Genomic DNA, 21,746 nt, shown 5'->3' on the forward strand with positions numbered 1-21,746 from the left:
CAAGTTCTGATGAAGAAGAAGCAAAATTCGTCAGAAGGTTGAAGAAAGACATAGGTAAGTATAAAGGAAAAATTCCATTTAAGCATTTTAATTGTGGAAGAGTGGGACAATATGCATCAAAATTCCCTTTCAAGAAAGAGGAAAATGAGTTTAAAGGGAAAGAGAAGGACAAGTCTAACAAAATGCAGAAAGAGAGACAATTAAAAAAGAAAAATTTCTATGCTTAAGAAGATAGTAGTGGATCTAAAATCTCTAACTAATCCTCTAGTGAAGATAGAACAAGTGAATTTATACTAATGGCCTTGGAATAACTTGAAAAGGATTGTTAGGAATATGAAGAAGAGGAAGGTGGAGTAGACCTTGAGGGGGAGTTAATCAATGCCCTATATGAAATAGAAAGGCTTAAACTAAAGAATAGAAAGAAGAAACAAATACTATTAAAATATGTAAGGGAATAATCAAATTCAGAAGACATTATCAAGTTGAAAGTTGAACTTGAAGACGAAAAGAAGGTGGAAGACATTTTAATGAAACAGATAAAAGAGAAAAACCAGGAGTGTGGAAAATTGGAGGAAGAGGTGGTATGTCTAAAGAAAAAACTAGAGAAAGCTCAGGCTGAACTAAACATAAATATTCAACAAATAAAGGGATCTGAAAAACTGCATGTGATATTGAATTATCAAAGGTCTCCACTCATAAAGACATGGTTAGGATATGAAGGAGAATCTAGTAAATCTAAGGCAGAGGATAAAAGGACAAACACCTTTGTAAAAGCTGCTAGGAGAGAGGATGACAAATCACATCAATCTAAGAATAAAATTTTGAGCAACATTTCATCATCAAGTGAACAACTGCAAAGGGACATTCTCGGTGTAGTACAGAAAGCAAAAGAAATGGACAATCAATACACAACCTATCAGAAACCTCACTTCTTTAGAAGACAGGGTTATCAAATGTCAAGTTGGTTAGATTCACAAACAACATCCTCTACCAGGTACATATATTTGTTTTATGGATATTGTTATTATTGTAAAAATTTTGGACATAAAGATATAACTTTTAGAGCTTATGTAAGAAGAGATTGAGGAATGCTACATCAGCAAACAAGATGAATCCTGGCTATGGAATAGTAGATTTAGGCATCTCAACTTTGATCACATCATCAAACTCAGCAAGAAGAAAGAAATCAGAGATCTACCAAAAATAAAAAGGCCTCAAAACATTATCTGCAAGTCCTGTTAAATGGGCAAATAAACATGAACATCATTCAAAGTCAAAGATAAACTATCCTTGCAGCTAGTTCACATGGATCTATGCGGGCCTTCCAGAACAGAATCACCAGGAAGAGAACAATATTTCATGCTGGTAATAGATGACTATTCAAGATTAACATGGGTGGAATTTCTCAGATATAAGCCAAAATCATTTGATAAATTCAAAACATTTAAGGCATTGCCAGAAAATCAAACAAGGTGCAAGATAAAGTGCATAAGGTTAAATAGAGGAGGTGAATTTAATCAGATGAGTTTGCAAACCTATGTAAGGAATTTGGGATAAAGTAACAATATACTATTGCAGACACACCACAACAATATGGAGTCGTAGAGAGACAAAACAAGTATGTTCAACAAATAACCAAATCCATGATGCAAGAAAGAAACATTGCTCAAACCTATTGGGTAGAAGTTGTGCATATAACAATACATATTCTCAATAAGGCACATCTTAGACCAAATTGTGACAAGACACCTTATGAAATGTGGCATGGGAAACCAACAAAAATCTAACATTTTAAAGTGTTCGGAAGTAAATGTTATATAAAAAATAATGATGAAAAGCTGGGAAAGTTTGATGCTCGATTTGATGAAGGAATATTCTTTTGATATTTGTCAAAAAGTAAGGGATACAGGTGTTATAATAAAAGACTGCATAAGATTGTGGAATGCATAGATGTAAATGTTGATGAAGAGATACCGAATAAGAACAAGAACATAGGTTTTATCAATCCTCCAAACCATCATCATCACATCAGTAAGGAGAATGATATACAAGATGATGAATTAGAAGATACTGAGACTCATCCAAAAGGACCTTCAAGATACACTCAAAAGAGTCACCCTGAAAATAAAATTATTGGAGATAAAAGTGAAGGAGTACAAACACAGAGGAAACTAGCAGAAAAGTTTGAGCAAGTTCATATAGCCATGTTGTCATAGATAGAGCCAAAGAGCTTTGAGGAGGCAAGTAAAGAAAAAATTTGGATAGATGCTATGAATGAGGAATTAGACCAAATTGAGAAAAATGAGACTTGGGAACTAACACCAAGACTTGTCGGAAAGAATATCATTGGCACAAAATGGGTATTCAAAAATAAAATGAATGAACAGGGTCAAGTTGTTAGAAACAAAGCCAGACTTGTGTGTAAAGGGTACTCACAAATAGAAGGACTTGATTATGAAGAGACCTTTGCACCAGTCACGAGATTGGAGGCAATCAAGATGTTTTTGGCCTTTGCATGCTACAATGATTTCAAGGTGTATCAAATGGATGTGAAATATGCTTTCCTAAATGGTGATCTTGAGGAAGAAGTCTATATGGAACAACCTGAAGGTTTCTCATTGACAGATAATACTAATTATGTCTGCAGGTTAAGGAAAGCACTATATGGTCTTAAACAAGCACCATAGTTGTGGTACTCTAGATTGGACAAGTAACTTAAAAAACAAGGGTTCAAGAGAGGAGGAGTTGATATTAATCTATACATTAAGGCAGATGGAGATGAATTTATGATTATAGTTGTATACATGGATGCTATTATGTTTGGCAGCAATAAGCATCATCTAGTAGAATGCTTTGCTAAATAAATGAAGACCGAGTTCGAAATATCTATGATCAGAGAACTTACCTTCTACCTAGAGCTCCAGATCCCACAAAAACCTAGAGGCATATTCATTTCTCAAGATAAATAGCTAAGAGATATGTTGAAAAAATTTCAAATGGGAAATTGTAAGCCTATCTCAACCCCATGACTACAAGATGTAAGTTATGTACATATGGTGAATAACCTTATGTGGATCAAAACAAATATAGACATATTATAGGAAGTCTGTTATACCTAATGACTTCTCGACTTGATATGATGTTGGCAGTCAGATTAGTAGAAAGGTATCAAGCAACACCCAAACAAAGTCATAATTTTGTTAGCAGCAAAAAGAATATTCAGGTACTTGAAGGGGACTACAGACTATGGTCTATAGTATTCGATAGGTAAGGATTTTACTTTGATAGCATACACAGATGCAGATTGGGTGAGCTATGTGGATGAAATAAAAAGTACAAGCAAAGGTGCATTCTATCTAGGAGAATCATTGGTGGCATGGCTAAGCAAAAAAAAGCATCGGTATCTCTATCTACTGCAGAAGCTGAGTACATAGCAGTTGCAACATGTTGCACTCAAGTATTGTGGATGAAATAAACACTGCAAGACATGAAGGTAAATTTTAATGAAGCTATATCTATTAAGCGCGACAATACAAGTGCAATAAGCATTTCAAAAAATCCCGTGCTCCATTCAAAGACTAAACATATCCCTATAAAGTACCACTTTCTCATATAACAAGTGGTTGAGAAGTGAAGATGGAATGCATACCCACAAGGGAAAAAATAGAAAACATATTTACAAAACCCCTTGCTAAAGAAACATTTGAATATCTGATAAACAAGCTAGGGATAGTACCTACAAACTCTCTTCACTAATGTGCCTTTCAAAAGAAGAATCTACAAGACTGCAAAGTATATGAAATCGAGCACGATCTAAGGGGGAGATTATAGGAGAAAGAAGGAATAATGAAGAGGAACACAAAGCTTATGATCATGACAAGAATTTGAAGGAGGAAGAACAAAAGCATCATCAAAGTGGGAAATCAAGTCACGTTCTCTAGGAGCTATCAACATCAATTAGGTTCACCATTCAAAAGTCCACTTTTCAATGATTTTTTTTCCCTTGTATATATCCGATGCATAAACATGTAAATAAATTTCTACAAGTAAACACAGTACTAGTACTTCTAAGACAATTGCATATCTATTCAGATCATAGTGAAAGTTTAGCATAAACTATTTTATAATTGCATCATCATTTTTCTAAAAAGTTCTTCATTAACTTAATGCATCAATGTACATTATGATGATCCCAACTAAACATCTGGTGTATAAAATTCCGAGAGCCATCCAAGATATTCTCATCAAGCAGAGAAGCAGACACTATATATGTTTATGTTTGGTTTAGAGACTCATTCAATGAAACGCCATGTGATCTACATCAAAACCTAGTAATTGACAATCTCCATGTGAAGTCTTCTATTCCAGCAACTAATCAAATTTTGTGCCAATTTCACTGCATCACTAGGATTTCTTTAAATCCTTCAGCATTGTCTTTGTGATCACTACTATGAATGCTCGAAGAAGAAAAATGAGTTTATCAACAAAAGATGAAAGGTTAGAGAAATTGCAGTGAAATAATTCTCCATCCCAAAAGGAAAATTTGGAAATCATCCTCGCTCATCAATCTCATTTCAAGCAACCACAGACGGTTGAAGAAAATGAGACTCTGCAACATGAAATGCATTAGGAGAGAATTCTTTCAAATTAACACATTGAAAAACTCAATGCGGAAGTCGGTATTCAAAGTTTTTTTTTTTAAGAAATGACTCTATAATTGAAGGCCATGAGTGATTGAAACACTATGCCTCATTTAAATTGTAGCACTTCAACTTTACTGTTATCCCCGTAAGAAGTTAAACAATATTGATGCTACCTGATCAAAATGAATCTATGGAGTTTTTTGTTCAAAAAGCATCATCTGAATTGAGGCATTGAGATGCAATTTTTAGTCATTCAACTCCAAGAGAATTCAAAAAACAATAAAATGTCGAAGAGTGTTGAAAAGTGTGCAACAAGAAATGCTTGTTGAGAGTGCAACAAGATGATGGAGCTTAGTGAGAAGAGTCGCCTTCACTAAGTGGGCCCGCAGGCTATTTTTGGCGCAAGTCTATTTTTAGACTATGTCTATTTTTAGACATATGGATCATGTCTATGGATGATTGATCAAGTTGGGAAAAATAGATGGACTTCTATTTTTGATGAAAGTGTGAGTGATTACAGTGTGAGTGATCACAGTGTGAGTGATCAAAGTCAAAAATAGAAAAGTCAAATATTATTATCTCACAATAATATTTGGACTATAAACTTAATCTTATTCTCTTGGAGCACTTCAGTTTGAGCTACGGAAGTGGCACATGCAGCTGTCAGAAGGAAATTCGTTTTTCTTATGAGTCAGTTGAGTTGTTGCATGCATGACTTCAGTTAGAACTCAAGTGAGTTGAGTTTAGTGGACTGGAGGTACAGTTGATGGAGTTGTGTTCAGTTTAGCTTTGTTAAACTGGTTGTATTTAGTCTAACTGATCAATAGACTAAAGATGAGTTGGGTGAATTAGTTATTAATTAATTCACAAGTTATTAACTCATAATGCAACTATAGAATACCTCAGTTAACTCAGTTGCATGTCAGTGCATGTTCAGTTCAGCAGGGACAGGTGTTAGAGGATCAGATTGCTATCAGTTGTGACTATAGCTGTGCATGATGATTTGCACAATCAAAGGATTGAGTATGCCAATGAGTTTGCTCACGTATCTTCATGATATTATAGCTGTTGCTCACGTCCAACATAGTGTGGGTGACTATTTTGCAGTGTAAAATCGAGTTTGGGAAGCTATTCTCATCAGTTCTCGAGCAGGTTTGAGCAGTGGAGGCAGGCAAGCATCGGGAGAGATTTGGAGATCAAATCTGAGCTGTATTGTGTGTAACAGGTGGAGATACTTGTGAGAAGTATTATGCTTTGTATTGTTACATGATTCAATCAATATAATATACAGATAGTGTGGGGTTTTTAGCGAGATGCTTTCTCCGGGATACATACTGTGTTTATGAGTTTGATTGATGCTTCTATGTGTGCCTGTGAATGTTTCTGCTTCTGTAATTTGATGATCAACGTAGAGGAGATTATGTATTATACATGTCCGCTTAAATTGTATTATCAGGATAATCTCTGTTGAATATGTGTCATATTATTCAAAATTTCTACATGGTATCGGAGCAGCTTGATTTGTAGAAGAGATTTTTACAGGATATCAAGCGAGGATTGATCATCAGATCTACTATTCAGGAAGTGTTTACATTCTATTTCTTTAGGCAGAGTCTGTAATCGGGCCAAGTAGCCTCTGGATTCATCCTTCCTTTGGAAGGTGAGATATCCGGTGAATGCCCATACAGTCAATCTCTGTACAAGAAATAATTTGTTCTCACGAATTCTAGATCGGAAGCAGTTGAGTTTTGTGATGGTGGAATTCGAATTTAATTCCAAAGCAAGAGATAAAACTCAGAAACATTCAGTTCGAGAATGGAGATAGTATGCCCCAGTATCTCACGAGGTTCACTCAGTGTCGAGATGAGCTGGGAAGTGTGGGGGTTACTGTTGATGATGAGGATGGTGAGTCTAGCACTCCTTGACCTTCCTAAGAGTTGGCATAGATACCAAGACTCAGTGAATGGAAGGGAGAAACTGCCAAATTGGGAACGACTATGGTCGGATTTGATGCAGGAGGAGATTAGACAGAGCACCAGAGACGGTTCTTCATCCATGCAGGATGAGGAGAACTGTGCCTTAGCGAGTAAGGCGAGGAAGGGGAAGGGGAAGGTTTCTCTTTCCGAATCCAGTTCTTCCAATGATGGGAAGAAGGTTGACAAGGCGAAGGTGAGATGCTTTCGTTGTCATGAGTTGGGTCATTATGCTACTAATTGCCCAAAGAAGAAGTCCAAGAAGGGTTCCGGGGAAGGATCTGAAGGTGAGGCAGCCTCACTTGCTTCACAGTTTGAGTTGGACTTCACACTCTTCGCATGCATGGTTTCATCCATGATGGGAAGTGGTTGGTTTCTTGACAGTGGAGCTTCTTTCCACATGACCGGTGACAAAAGTTTGTTCAATACTTTGGAGGAGAAAGATCTCCAGATACTCATAGCGATGGGTAATGATGAGAAGTATAGTGTCTCAGGTGTAGGCACGGTTATTTTTCAGAGGGAGCATGGAGCTCGCCTTACCTTGACCGATGTCAAGTATGTACCAGGACTGAAGAGAAACTTGGTGTCGATCGCGATGTTGGAAGACAGAGGATATGATGTGGTCTTTACTAAGGGAAAGGTTTTCCTTAGACACATCATCACTAGACAGGTGAAGCAGATTGGTTCACGGGTCAAGAACCTGTATGCTCTTGAGGTTCAAGATGCATGCAAAGCCTTGAGCAGCAAGGCAACTGATGGAGACTTGGTGGTTGAGAGGGAGCGTATATTACCTCTCAACATGCAAAGCCAGAAGAAGTCTCAGACGATTGTGGAGGAGCCACGATTGGTGCAGCAGCTTCAGGAAGTTGTGGAGGAGCCACAACAGGGGAAGCTGAGAGGAGATCGAGTAGAGACATCTACTCATCCAGAGACCTCCAGTAGGGGGAAACTTCAAGCCAGGTGGGCTGAGGGATCGCATGCATCCATACCTCCAGGTAGGAGGTGGGGTGATGTGGATTGATTGTCCCAAGGAGGAGGGGCAAGATCCTTGAGGTACCCAACCTCTTGGATGAGACCTTGCTACGGGAGCCCCGATGTGTAGTAGCAGGAACTGATTGATTGGGTAGAGACAGATGCGGATGGAGCGGCAGAGAGAGCGACAGTGCAGGGAATCCCAGGACAGCGCATAGCTAGCAGGCTGTAGCAATGCGAGAGGCACAAGTGTTTTGCACAGTGTTAGGTGGCACAGAGAGGTGTGCAATGGTGCGAGATGCATGGAGATGTTGCAGTAGCGCAGATGTCAGAGAGGGAGCACTTGTCAGCAGCAGGTAGAGCTTCAGCATCAGAGGATGTTTCTATCCCAACAGGGAGGTCAGTTGGGAGGTGCAGTGCGGATGCAATGCTGGGAGATAGAACCAGCAGCAGCACGGATGCAGTCAGAGATGAAAGTGACAGAGGCTAGAGCAGTCAGATACTGAAGAGCACAAAGATGCAGAGTTTCAGTTGACAGAGGCAATAGTAGTCAGAGACTTTGATGACAGAGCAAGTGGACCGGCCAAATGTGTTGCATGGAGAACATTCCAGAGTTACAGGATCGGGTTTGAGAGGAAGCCTTTCTTGTTGAGAGGGAGTGTTGAAAAGTGTGCAACAAGAAATGCTTGTTGAGAGTGCAACAAGATGATGGAGCTTAGTGAAAAGAGTCGCCTTCACTAAGTGGGCCCGCAGGCTATTTTTGGCGCAAGTCTATTTTTAGACTATGTCTATTTTTAGACATATGGATCATGTCTATGGATGATTGATCAAGTTGGGAAAAATAGATGGACTTCTATTTTTGATGAAAGTGTGAGTGATCACAGTGTGAGTGATTACAGTGTGAGTGATCACAGTGTGAGTGATCAAAGTCAAAAATAGAAAAGTCAAATATTATTATCTCACAATAATATTTGGACTATAAACTTAATCTTATTCTCTTGGAGCACTTCAGTTTGAGCTACGGAAGTGGCACATGCAGCTGTCAGAAGGAAATTCGTTTTTCTTATGAGTCAGTTGAGTTGTTGCATGCATGACTTTAGTTAGAACTCAAGTGAGTTGAGTTTAGTGGACTGGAGGTACAGTTGATGGAGTTGTGTTCAGTTTAGCTTTGTTAAACTGGTTGTATTTAGTCTAACTGATCAATAGACTAAAGATGAGTTGGGTGAATTAGTTATTAATAAATTCACAAGTTATTAACTCATAATGCAACTATAGAATACATCAGTTAACTCAGTTGCATGTCAGTGCATGTTCAGTTCAGCAGGGACAGGTGTTAGAGGATCAAATTGCTATCAGTTGTGACTATAGCTGTGCATGATGATTTACACAATCAAAGGATTGAGTATGCCAATGAGTTTGCTCACGTATATTCATGATATTATAGCTGTTGCTCACGTCCAACATAGTGTGGGTGACTATTTTGCAGTGTAAAATCGAGTTTGGGAAGCTATTCTCATCAGTTCTCGAGCAGGTTTGAGCAGTGGAGGCAGGCAAGCAGCGGGAGAGATTTGGAGATCAAATCTGAGCTGTATTGTGTGTAACAGGTGGAGATACTTGTGAGAAGTATTATGCTTTGTATTGTTACATGATTCAATCAATATAATATACAGATAGTGTGGGGTTTTTAGCGAGATGCTTTCCCCGGGATACATACTGTGTTTATGAGTTTGATTGATGCTTCTATGTGTGCCTGTGAATGTTTCTGCTTCTGTAATTTGATGATCAACGTAGAGGAGATTATGTATTATACATGTTCCGCTTAAATTGTATTATCAGGATAATCTCTGTTGAATATGTGTCATATTATTCAAAATTTCTACAAAGAGGAGACTGAGAGTACATTCCATTGAAAAATGCATCACTAAGCATTGATCATCCTCCTTCTCTATGTAGAATATGAAATGGCATCTTTAAGCCAGCTGATAAGCCAACATAATTATGAAGAAAAACACATATAAAAAATGAACAAATAAAACACAATTACTATGTGAGCTCAAACCTGATGTAAATCTCATATATAATTAAACCATTAACTACATTCTTATATAGTAAAATTATTACTAATATGATTATCAATCAACTCTGAAACAAATCTACTGACACTACCAATCTTCTAATTTTGAGCACTGACCTCCCTAATAATTTGCTGCCCTAATTTTGCACAGAGAACACAAAATCTGCTGACTAAATTGTCAGCAATTTACATAACAAATTAAGCATTATTCCCAACACTCCCCCTTAATGATTAATGAGGATTTACTATCTTATCTCGTAGTGCCAAAAACTAAGCTTTTGCAACTGCTTTGGTGAAGATATGTGCTAGCTGATGCTGAGTATGCTTCATTTCAATATCCTTCTTCTACACCAAATCTCGAATGAAGTGATATTTCATGTCAAAATGCTTTGTCCTGCTGTGATGAACCAGATTCTTTGCTAACTTAATGGCACTTACATTATCACAATAAATCACTGTAGGTTGAATTTGTTTTTCTCTAATTTCTTCCAAAAATTTTCTAAGCCAAAGAGCTTGTGTACCTGCTGAGGTAACTGCAAGATACTCTGCTTCTGTGGATGAGAGGGAAACAATGCTTTGTTTTTTTGAGCTCCTTGTAATCAAACCATAATCAAAAGAGAAACAATTTCCAAATGTGGACTTACGGTTATCAAGACTACCTCCCCAATCTAAATCACTAAATCCAATAAGATTGAACTTTTCAAAAGAGTAGTAATGAATACCAAAATTTAGAGTTCCTTTCACATACCTTAAAATCCTCTTGGCTGCCTTCATATGTATTGCAGATGGATTTGTCATATACCTTGAAATAAGTGAAACTGAATATGTAATATCAGGCCTTGTGCGGGTTGGAAATATCAAGCTCCCCACAATACTTCTGTAAGTTTTCTCATCAACTAAATCAGCACCATCATCTCTACATAACACCTCTCCATGAGCACTTGGAGTAGGGGACGGATTACAATCAAGCATATCAAATTTATTTAGCATTTCCTGTTCATACTTTTTCTGACAAATGAAAATCTCATCCTTACTTTAATAAACCTCCATTCCTAGAAAATATTTCATGATGCCTAGATCTTTCATCTCAAATTCATTCATCATAGAAACTTTGAATTTATCATTCATCTTAGAGCTACTACCCATATACAATAGATCATCAACATACAAACTTATGATTAGAATATCAATACCTTCTTGTTTGTAGTAAAGGGAAGGATCACTCTTACTTCTTTGGAAGCCATTTTCCTGAAAGTATCTATCAATCCTAGCATACCACGCTCTTGGTGCTTGCTTGAGACCATACAAAGCCTTCTTCAACTTGTAGACATTATTCTCCTTTCATTCCACTTCAAAGCCTTGTGGTTGCTCCATATATACTTCCTCTTCTAAGTACCCATTCAAGAAGGCACTTTTCACGTCCATATGATGTATGGTCCACTTCTTCTGAGATGCTAATGAAATCAACATTCTAATGGTCTCTTGTCTTGCTACTGGTGCAAATGTCTCTTCATAATCAATTCCATACTTATGTGTGAATCCTTTAGCAACTAATCTTGCTTTGTGTCTTTCAACACTCCCATCACTGTTAAATTTAGTCTTATAGACCCATTTGGTGCCAATCTTTTTCTTGTCACGTGGAAGCTCTGTCAACTTCCAAGTGTCATTCCTTTGAATGGAATCCATCTCTTCTTGAATGGATTGCATCCAAACCTCATTAGTACATGCATATTCAAAACATGATGGTTCAAAATCAGCCTTGGCTAATAAAGCGAAATTGACTATCTCACCTATTGGGCTTTCTTCATGTGCTTGATTTGCACTCCTCTGATAAATATCACTCAAACTTCTTACCTTCTTTGTAGAAATTGGAGAAGAAGTTGGACTTGAACTTGATGTTGAAGAAATTGATGAAGGGATGCTTGGTGGAGTTAACCCACTAGTTACAGAAACATTAGTTGGCTTCTCATGATCAATATCAACAATTATATCATCATTCAAATCAAATTTTGTCTTATCAACATGGCCTTTTTTATGACCATAAAAGCCCCCTTTCATACAAAATTACATCTCTCGAGACAATAAACTTGTTATTTAGAGGATTATACAATTTATAAGCCTTGCTTGTCTCACTATACCCAATAAAAATACATAACTCACTCTTTGCATCTAGCTTTTTTCTATTCTGACTAGGTACATGCACATAAGCCAAACAGCTAAAAACTTTGAAATGTTTAACGTTAGGACTTTTTCCCTACCAAGCTTCATAAGGAGTCATCTTTTCGAGTGCACTGGTGGGGCTACAGTTAAGGATGTATACTGTTGTAGCAACTACATCTCCCTAATAAGAATTGCTCAACCCCTTAGTTTGTAACATGCATCTTTCCATTTCAACCACAATACGATTCTTTCTTTCAGCTATGCCATTCTGTTGGGGTGTGTATGTTGTAGTATGTTGCCTCCTAATGCCATTCATATCACAATAAATCTGGAAATATTTTGAGCAGAATTCTCCTCCACGATCAGTCCGCAAACATTTGATCTTGCACCCTTTCTCATTTTCTACAAGGGCTTTGAACTTCTTGAATGTATCCAGGGCTTCACTTTTGGCCTTCAAAAAATATACCCAACAATTTCGTGAGTAATCATCAATAAAAGTGATGAAATATGATGACTTACCCAAACTCTTAGTCTGCATAGGACCACATATGTTTGAATGAACAAGCTGAAGTGGGTGATGAGCCCTCCATGCAGTGCCCTTTGGAAACCTTTCCCTTGCATGCTTTCCTTTAGCACATCCTTCACAAACCTCCTTATGATCTTCTACCTTGGGAAAACCAGAAACTAATGCATGTGAGGTTTAAAAACTTCAAACTGTGAAAATTTAAATGCCCATATCTGAGATGCCATAACCAACTTGAATCCTCATAAGCCATATTTGCAATATTGTTGTTATGTTCATCAAACCTCAAGGGAAACATCCTATTTCTTGTCATAGGCACAACAATGATCACCCTATTTCCCTTATTCTTATCATAGATAATACATGTCTTATTTTCAAAGACTACTTTATAGTTTTTCTCACATAGTTTCCCAATGCTCAACAAATTATGCTTCTTATATCTATGTGATGATAAATGTCATGAATACTCTTTATATCTTCTTTTGTTTGGACCTTCATAGATCCTTTGGCAGCAACCTCCAATGATTTATCATCACCAAGCCGGATCTTGGATTTGAAACTTCCATCCTTTGTTGAAAGCAACTTCTCATTCCATGTCATATAGTTAGAGCATCCAAAATCTAGGTACCAAACATCTTTACTAGTATTTTCACCTTTGGCATAAGATAAAAATAAGTAATTTGGAGGATACTCACCACTTTCTTGAGCATAGTTAACATTTTTACCTTCTTTCAATCTGCATTCTCTTTCAAAGTGGCCATACCTATTACAATAGTAACATTGAACATTTCTCTTATCAAATCTACCTCTACCTCTTCCTCTGAAACTACCTCTTCCACTTGAGCCACCTCTTCCTCTAAAACTACCTCTTCCACTTGAGCCACCTCTTCCTCTACCTCTTGAAGAATTTTGGCTTTGCCATTTACCTTGACCTTGATTGCTTTTGGCACTACTGTTGCTTGCATCTTCATTCTTTGTAATTTGTAATTTAGAGGAAAAAGCTTTCTCTACACCTTCAAAAGTGTCTTTCAATCTTTCTTCATGAGACATCAACGATCCAACCAATTGATCAAATTGTAGTTTTGTCAAATCCTTACTTTCTTCCATGATTATGGCAACATGATTCCATCTATGTGTTAAAGATCTCAATACCTTTTTAATTAAAACTTCATTACTTACAGTTTCTCCAAGTGTAGCCATTTTATTGACCACATCTTTGACTCTCACACAATAGTCACTCACACTTTCAGCTTCTTGCATCTTCAAATTCTCGAACTCTCGCTTCAATGTCTGAAGCTTGACCACCTTAACTTGATCACTACCTTGGTAAGATTTTTGTAGAGTCTCACACATCTTTGGTATTTTTTTCTCCTGATATTCTTGGAAATAATCTCTTATCAAGAGCTATATGAATGTGAAACAAAGCTTGAGCATTCTTCTTCCTTGCTTCCTTTCTTGTTGTTTTTTCATTGGCTGTAAGGGCATTCCAATCAGCTGGCTCCTCATAACCTGATTCAAAAATCTCCCACAAATATTTTCCAATAAAAAAGGTTAGCATCTTAATGCACCAATAATCATAATCATTCCCATCAAATTCTGGAACTGGCATCTGTTAGAATTTGACATGATTAACTTTGGTGAAATTCCAACAATAAAACTTTAACCCAAAACAATTTTACCTGCTCTGATACCACTTGTAGAATATGAAATGACCTCTTTAAGCCAGCTGATAAGCCAACATAACTATGAAGAAAAATACATATAAAAAAATGAACAAATAAAACACAGTTACTGTGTGAGCTCAAACCTATTGTAAATCTCATATATATTTAAACCATTAACTACATTCTTATATAGTAAAATTATTACTAATATGATTATCAATCAACTCTGAAACAAATCTAGTGACACTACCAATCTTCTAATTTTGAGCACTGACCTCCTTAATAATTTGGTGTCCTAATTTTGCATAGAGAACACAAAATCTGCTGACTAAATTGTCAGCAATTTACATAACAAATTAAGCATTATTCCCAATGCTCTAAAATCATTAAAGGAAAAATAGGGGAGAGAAAAATACAATAAGGAAGATCAAAACAAAAAATAAGCATAAAGAAGAAAATTTGCATCCATCGAAAAGAAAGGAGAACCAAGGGCTCAAAATGATTCCTATATATCATGATATAGCGCTCAAAATGATTCCTATATATTATGATAATATACCAACAATAAGAAGGATAGAAACACAAGGACAAAGAAGAGTAATGGTTAATTGCAATTATGAAGGTCAGAACCATACTTAGTATTGACAACCAACAAATTGAAGGGTCTGAGATATTATGAAATCTCTTGAGACAATGAGATAATTATGTGCAGAGGCTAATAATGAACAGTGAAATAATTACTCTTGAGAGACAGTGGAATGTGCAGGAGGCTAATAATGAAATAATTACTCTTGAGATAATGGAATAATTATGCGCAGGAAGCTAATAATGAACAGTGAAATAATTATTTGTAGAATAATGAAAAAATTATTTGTAGGGCATGAATATAGAAATAAGTATTTGTAGCACTCATATATTCCATGACAATTTTTTTTATTGGAGAAGTTAATGACACACAACTTTGGTTGGTCAGAGGTTTTATGCCCTAATCTGAACACTGTTGAAATAAAAAGAAATATTAATGAGTTGATATATCACTTTGAAACATTAAAAGAATTAAAAGTTGAGTTGAACATTAGCGTTGAAGTTTAATAGGTTGAAGAAATGCGTTATTTTAATGGACGCTGGAAAATTGGGATATTAAAGAAAATGTATTTACTAAAGCACCGTTAATGTATTTAAAACATTGTAAATATTGAGATATTAAAGAAATTGATTTAGGGTTTTGGGCCCTAACCCATAATAGGCAAGATGGTGCATTGGTTAAGCTTAAGTCATGATTCACAAAAACATATAAATATGAATTGGCATAGTCTAATTGAAGATGGTTTCAACAATGTTGGAAGGATAGGACAATGCAGTAGCACTGGAGTTTGCCCAGAATTCTGTAACAGGTCACTCTTGAAAGTAGTGAGAGAAATATGAAAAAGAATGTTATTACGTTCCTGGCATTTACAAGAGCAGTTTAAATATGGTCCCCAGATTCCCAGAGCAGTTTACATATGGTCCCCAGATTCCAGTTATTGATGGATGGTGGGAAATTGTGGCCTTTCTTTTACTAGTCTACGGGTTTATTTGGACGACCAGAAACTATTTCTTCTACCAACGAAGTTTACATCTTCACACAGTGGAAAGATTCAAAGATTGAACTTCTTATTTGAAAGCAACTCACCTATATTATTTGTAGCCTCCACCCAGAGAAAAATAGTATTATTTTCTCTAATTTTATTTTTGCATATTATTTGTAGTCTCCACCAAGAAAAAAAAGAGTATTATTTGCTCTAACTTTAATATTACAGCCAGAGAAACCTAGTATATTCAGCCAAAAAAATCCTATCATTCTCAACCTCAAAGTTTACTGATCCAACCTATATTACTCCATCTTTGTGCTTCAACTGATAATTATCTTCCACCTATTTTTCTCTAGTAATTATCGTTTCAACCTATATGCTTCAACGATTATGGTTTCAAGGTATATCTGAATCCTCTCTGAAATCGAATATGAGAATAGTGTTATCATCCATTAGTGTTTAATATTATCATGTATATCTGAATCCTCTCTGAAATCAAATATGAGAACAATGTTATCATCCATTAGTGTTTAATATTATCATGTTGGAGAGAGGGCTCAAAATTATTATTGGAGTGTTAATATTAGAATATGGTTTCATGAAAATCTATATATAGATTGGAAGGAGAGTATATATGTTGGAATGGATATTTGTGGAACTATTTATGATATATTGAATGGATATGTAATTGATTGGAGTTAAACAAATCGTGAATAGTTTGGATGAGTATATAGTTTTTTGAATTCATGTTGATTGGTTTGGTTTGCAATATAAATGGTTATTAAGAAAAACTATAAGTTGTCTTTATAAATCATGGGTTGATTTAATGATAAGTGAAATTACATATGAGTATAATATAAATGGTTATTTAGAAAAACCATGAGTTATATTTATAAACCATGGGTTGATTTAATGATGATTGGAATTTGCATGTGTATAATATAAATGGTTATCAAGAAAAACCATGAGTTGTCTCTATAAATTATGGGTTGATTTAATGATGAGTGGAATTTACATATGAGTATATTTGGTGTTTTTTTTACCATGGTGCATGAGATCTTATTTTACATATAAATCCTTATTGGAATAACTCAAGCACTATCAAGCAATTGCAAGTGAATATTACATAGTAAGTAGCTTTGGTGAATATTATCTTGATGAATATATTGGTGCTCTTTATTGCTAGATGGTTGAGAATAAACTATGGGACATATTACATTGATATTTGTTGTCTATTTGTTGGGGTTGCTGATTGATGTATTACAATATATGGAGCATTGGAGCAAAATTAAAACAAACTCTAGAACAGAGTTAATACAAACTTGAAGCATAATTAATACAATACATTGTTGGCCATACTTTTGTTGGTAGCTACAACAAAATCCAACCATGGGAAAAGGTCTATCCAAGCACTAAACACTATCTTCATGATGCCCCTTCTAGCCATTAAAACATCTTCTTTATATGTTGACAATGAATGCAGCGAAAAGAGGATCTCCGGAAGCATGTTCACTTGACGTTGCACAAGAAGCAGTTGATGAAACCTCCAAAGTAGCCACCCGATTAGAGAGAAGATGAATTTCCTCCTTAAAATCATCCAAATTATCATCCATTTCCACATGGTGAGCAAGCAACATTGCTTCCAAGAAAATCTAGAAAGAGCATCACTGCCACTCCACCATGTCCTCTAAATTGTGAATTGAAACCAACAATTCCAAAGAGGCGTTTAACATCTATCGATCAGAGCTGCGAGCTCTGCATATTCATGAGGGTATGGACTATCAACCATATTGCATTGGAGTTTGGAGATTTAGAAAGGACTAACAAAGTGAAGCATCAAAAAATGACAGTCCAAACAACCAAGAGGATCAACCATAATCCAATGAAGAAGATGGGAGGCAGGAGGCATTGTTACATAGAAGAAAATTAGAGCCTGGCATGAATTAGCCTATATTGAAATGACCCAGATCCTCATTGTAGAACCAAGAACACCGAGGAACTGTGATAATGGGATGTTCCAAGTTAGGAGAATTAATTTCATTCCATGCAGAGGTGAACTGGACTCCTTAAAACGCTAGATATGTAGTTTCTTGAGTCGAATTCCCATTAAATGGATATAACGGATGCTTGTGATGCATGCCTTGGGATGTGTCCACCTGTACTCTACCATAAAACACTTGTATTGCCTACTATAATTATGTGGTTGGAGGTGGGGAAAAAAGGATGGGGGAGAAATATCTCGACAATTCACCGAAAGAAGAACCTCCGATGTACACCAAGATTCAGGTCAGAGCATTAAACTAAAACAAGAGCTTATCATTTTAAGGGATTGGAGTAAATCTAACCTTTGATTATATTTTATTTCACCTTATATCATCATAGCCCTTTTTTTTCAAGAATATTAGCCTATGAATTCAAGTGTTGGAGGATGTGATAAAATTTACTTCTTCAAGTCTTGACATTAAAGAGAAAATTCTCATAGCTTTCTTAGCCTTTGTTATTTGCATTCCATGGCGATTGTTTCATTGGAACCAATTAAGATCCCTCTCACCCCTGCATCCCCTCATTGATTATTCACTTTAACTAATAAAAACTCTTTATATTATTTATTCCAACTACAAATAGTTTTTTTTTTTTTTAAATAATAAGTGATTTATAACTTATGGACATTAATAAAGACAATAAAAATGACTTTTCAATTGCAAAACCTCGTATAACTCCGATATCTTATTTATGTGGTTCAAGCATTGTTAAATAAAGCCACTTTTATCATTTATAACATTTTAGGGTAACTTTTTGAAACATAATGCTAATTATTTTGATAAATGTTAATTATAATAGTACTTCACATTGGTTCGTTATGCTCTTGGTGTTATAGTGGCAGCTATAAGGTTTGATCTTGGGTCTCCCATAGATTAGGCCCGACAGTTACCGATTCACTATGTGGTTAAAAAAAAAAATAGTACTTCACATTAAGTCGAGGTAAAGTAGTGTTCAAAGGATATTTTCTATGAAAATATCCAATATATTTCTAATATACATCATAGAAGTCCCGTGAAGCTTCTCTTGTTTCAAATGGTGATAAATATGAAAAAATGAGAAGAGCCATAAATGAATAAAGTAGAAACAATAAAAATGCCAAAATAAAAGAAAATGATAAGTAGTTATTTGTTTTAAATGAAATTACACAATACATATGAAATAGAAAACCAATTAGCTTGAATCAAGTTGATGTAGAAACTTTAAAAAATGCCTTCAAATGAATGAATTTGTATAATTTGGGATACAAATAAGGCTAAAGATTACCAACATTTCATTTTAACTTTTCCCACTCTTAATAATACAAGACAATTTTTTTTTTTTTGTCTAAATTGTCTTTTATTGATTTCAAGGGATTGTAAACAAAAATTGGTTATATAAAACACCAAGAAATAGAAATGTTAACATTCACAAAATATTGTAGCATGATATTATAGGAAATATTTTAATAGATTTAGACATGTATTTTTTTGAAGTGGAGAATTGAACCAATAACTTCACATCAAGAAATGTCTTTAACAGAGTACTCAGATTACCATTTATCCAATACTCCCTAAACTTAAACATTTATTTCATATTATTAAAAAAACTAAATATTATTGCCAAAAATAATTCAACAGAACTGTATTTAACAGAATACTCAATCACCATTTATCCAATACTCCCTAAACTTAAACATATATTTCATATTATTAAAAAAACTAAATATTATTGCCAAAAATAATTCAACAAAAATGTCTTTAACAGAGTACTCAATCAACATTTATCAATACTCCCTAAACTTAAACATATTTCATATTATTAAAAAATAAATATTATTGCCAAAAATAGTTCAACCTAAAATATTAAACTGTTAAAAATAATTTAATTGATTTACACATCCATAAAATATACTAAAATTCCTACATCTTCCCTACAATAATTTCTATGGAGAAATAAGATTACTCGAAAGAAAATAAAAAGAAAGAGATCCTTTAGCATCTATTTTGCAACATTTTTTTTTGTTTTATTCGTTAGCAGTAAACAATGTCACGAAGAAAAATGTCATCCATATTGAACTTATGATAATACTTGCTATTTCTTACGACGTTGAGTGAGTTTGTTTTTTTAACTATGTAACATCATGGTGTTGGGCTGAAACGGCGAATCTTATTTCAGACTCCATTGAAACATAAATGCAGTCTGGCATGTTGAGAGTATAGCAGTTTGTTTGCATTTATATTTCTTTCAAAATTGACTTTGAAGTTCTAGCAGCAAAAAAACTGTTATTTCCCTTGTATCTTAGAAACATTTATGTTTCAATGGGGTCTAAAATAAAAACTCCCATGTGAAACCATGATGAAGGATGAAAACACCTCCATTCTCTTTGGGTCTAAGATTGATTGCATTAATCATTACGGAGATTGAGACCGTGGCAGATTACAAAGCTTTTCTGGTTAGATCTAGTATATATGCAATAGAGGGTGTAAACATTCTTGTAAGACAATGTAGGTATACTTTCTTGATACCATAATTATATGGTGATCAATTTTCACATTCTTTTGATATCTACCCAATCCTTGTAAAGTTTAACTATGAAAACTATTGTGAATAAGATAGGTACTAGTTTGTAGGGTCCTTGTTTAGATTTTGTTTTGTTAAGATCAGGAAAACTAATATTTTATTTATTTATTTAAAAAAATAGATCATTTTTATATAATTTATTGATAGGTAGAAGTTTGTAAGGTCATTGTTTAGATTTTTTTTGGGACAAAATTAATATTTGATTTATTTATTTCAAAAATAAGATCATTTTTATATAATTTATTAATTGTTATGTGTGATTGTATTTAAAATGATAAATTTTTCACATTTATAAAAATAAATTTCACAAAATTTAAAAATATAGGGTATATTAAAAAGTATTTATGAAATTTTCCATAGGTTCAATAAACAAGGAAAAAAATACTAATAATTTAAAATATGAAAATGTAATTAAGATGTTAATATAAATGATTTGATTGTCTTATAAATTTGACAAAATAACAAGTAAAGTTATAAATTGAACTAAACTACTAAAAGACACTGTTGCTGATGTAGGAGCATCTAGCTCACCATGACCGGGTGAAGTCTCGCCAGGTTGGAAGGTTGTTGAGTATCTGGATTGTTTTTTTTTTTAATTAGTTTATGGAGTCATGAGATAGGATTTTAGTTTACTTTACTCTTAGTTGTTAAATGTCAAAGTTAAATGTCAGTTAAGGTTGTTATGGTCCAAACAGTAATAAAACAATAGTTAAATATTTAATTTGTCAACTTAGAAGAGAAAAGACAAAACTGTCTAAATAAAAATCTTGTAATGTCAACCGAACTATGATTATCAACCATATCGTGCCAGTTCAATTGAATCAATGACAGTTTCAATTAACTGTAATCAAAATGTATAAGAACAGAAATGTAAGACGAAGAAAAGGTTCAGTGATTTCATATCAGAAAAATAAAAGAAACAGAGACATATCTTATTTTCCAGATATTGTCGATCTGAATTCATTGCCTATTTACTGTAACACTGTAATTTCATTTATCGAATTGCAAAAGAGTTGTACTAACAAACTGTGAGCAACCACGTGAGGTCGTGACTCTTTTGTGTTCTCGTCTATCAAACAAACCATTTCAAATTCATGCAAATGTCCATATATAGAGTGAAGGACCAGCGAGTGGATCGACAGTCCGAGTACTGAAAGATAACAAACGACCGAGAGCAAACAGGAAACAGAGTGTGAAAGAACAACCCACAACAAAGGTATTTCACCAAACGACTTCTCATGATTTACACAAGTTGAACAGTGATAACAAAACCATATTTTCCTTGCTGCTGACCGAGACATATACATATATATTATATTCTTTGATATATAAAAACAAGTGCCGTGTCCAGAGTGGACAAACCCTAGTCTAGGGTTTGGGAACAGTAACCCCATAACCTTTCAAACAAGCAGTTAACCAGGAATTATAGCCAGGCCAAAGTTTAACCTTCGAAAGGGACGTCAACCACAGACGAAAAGCAACAAATGACAAACTATCAACTCTACAGAAACCCGAGAATCCTAACAGTGCATCAACAGATTGAAGAGCCAGAGCCTACTGGCAG

Source organism: Pinus tabuliformis, chromosome 4_2 (assembly GCF_031772625.1).
Source record: "Pinus tabuliformis cultivar Carrire ecotype Pingquan chromosome 4_2, CPIR1, whole genome shotgun sequence".
Lineage (NCBI taxonomy): Eukaryota > Viridiplantae > Streptophyta > Pinopsida > Pinales > Pinaceae > Pinus > Pinus tabuliformis.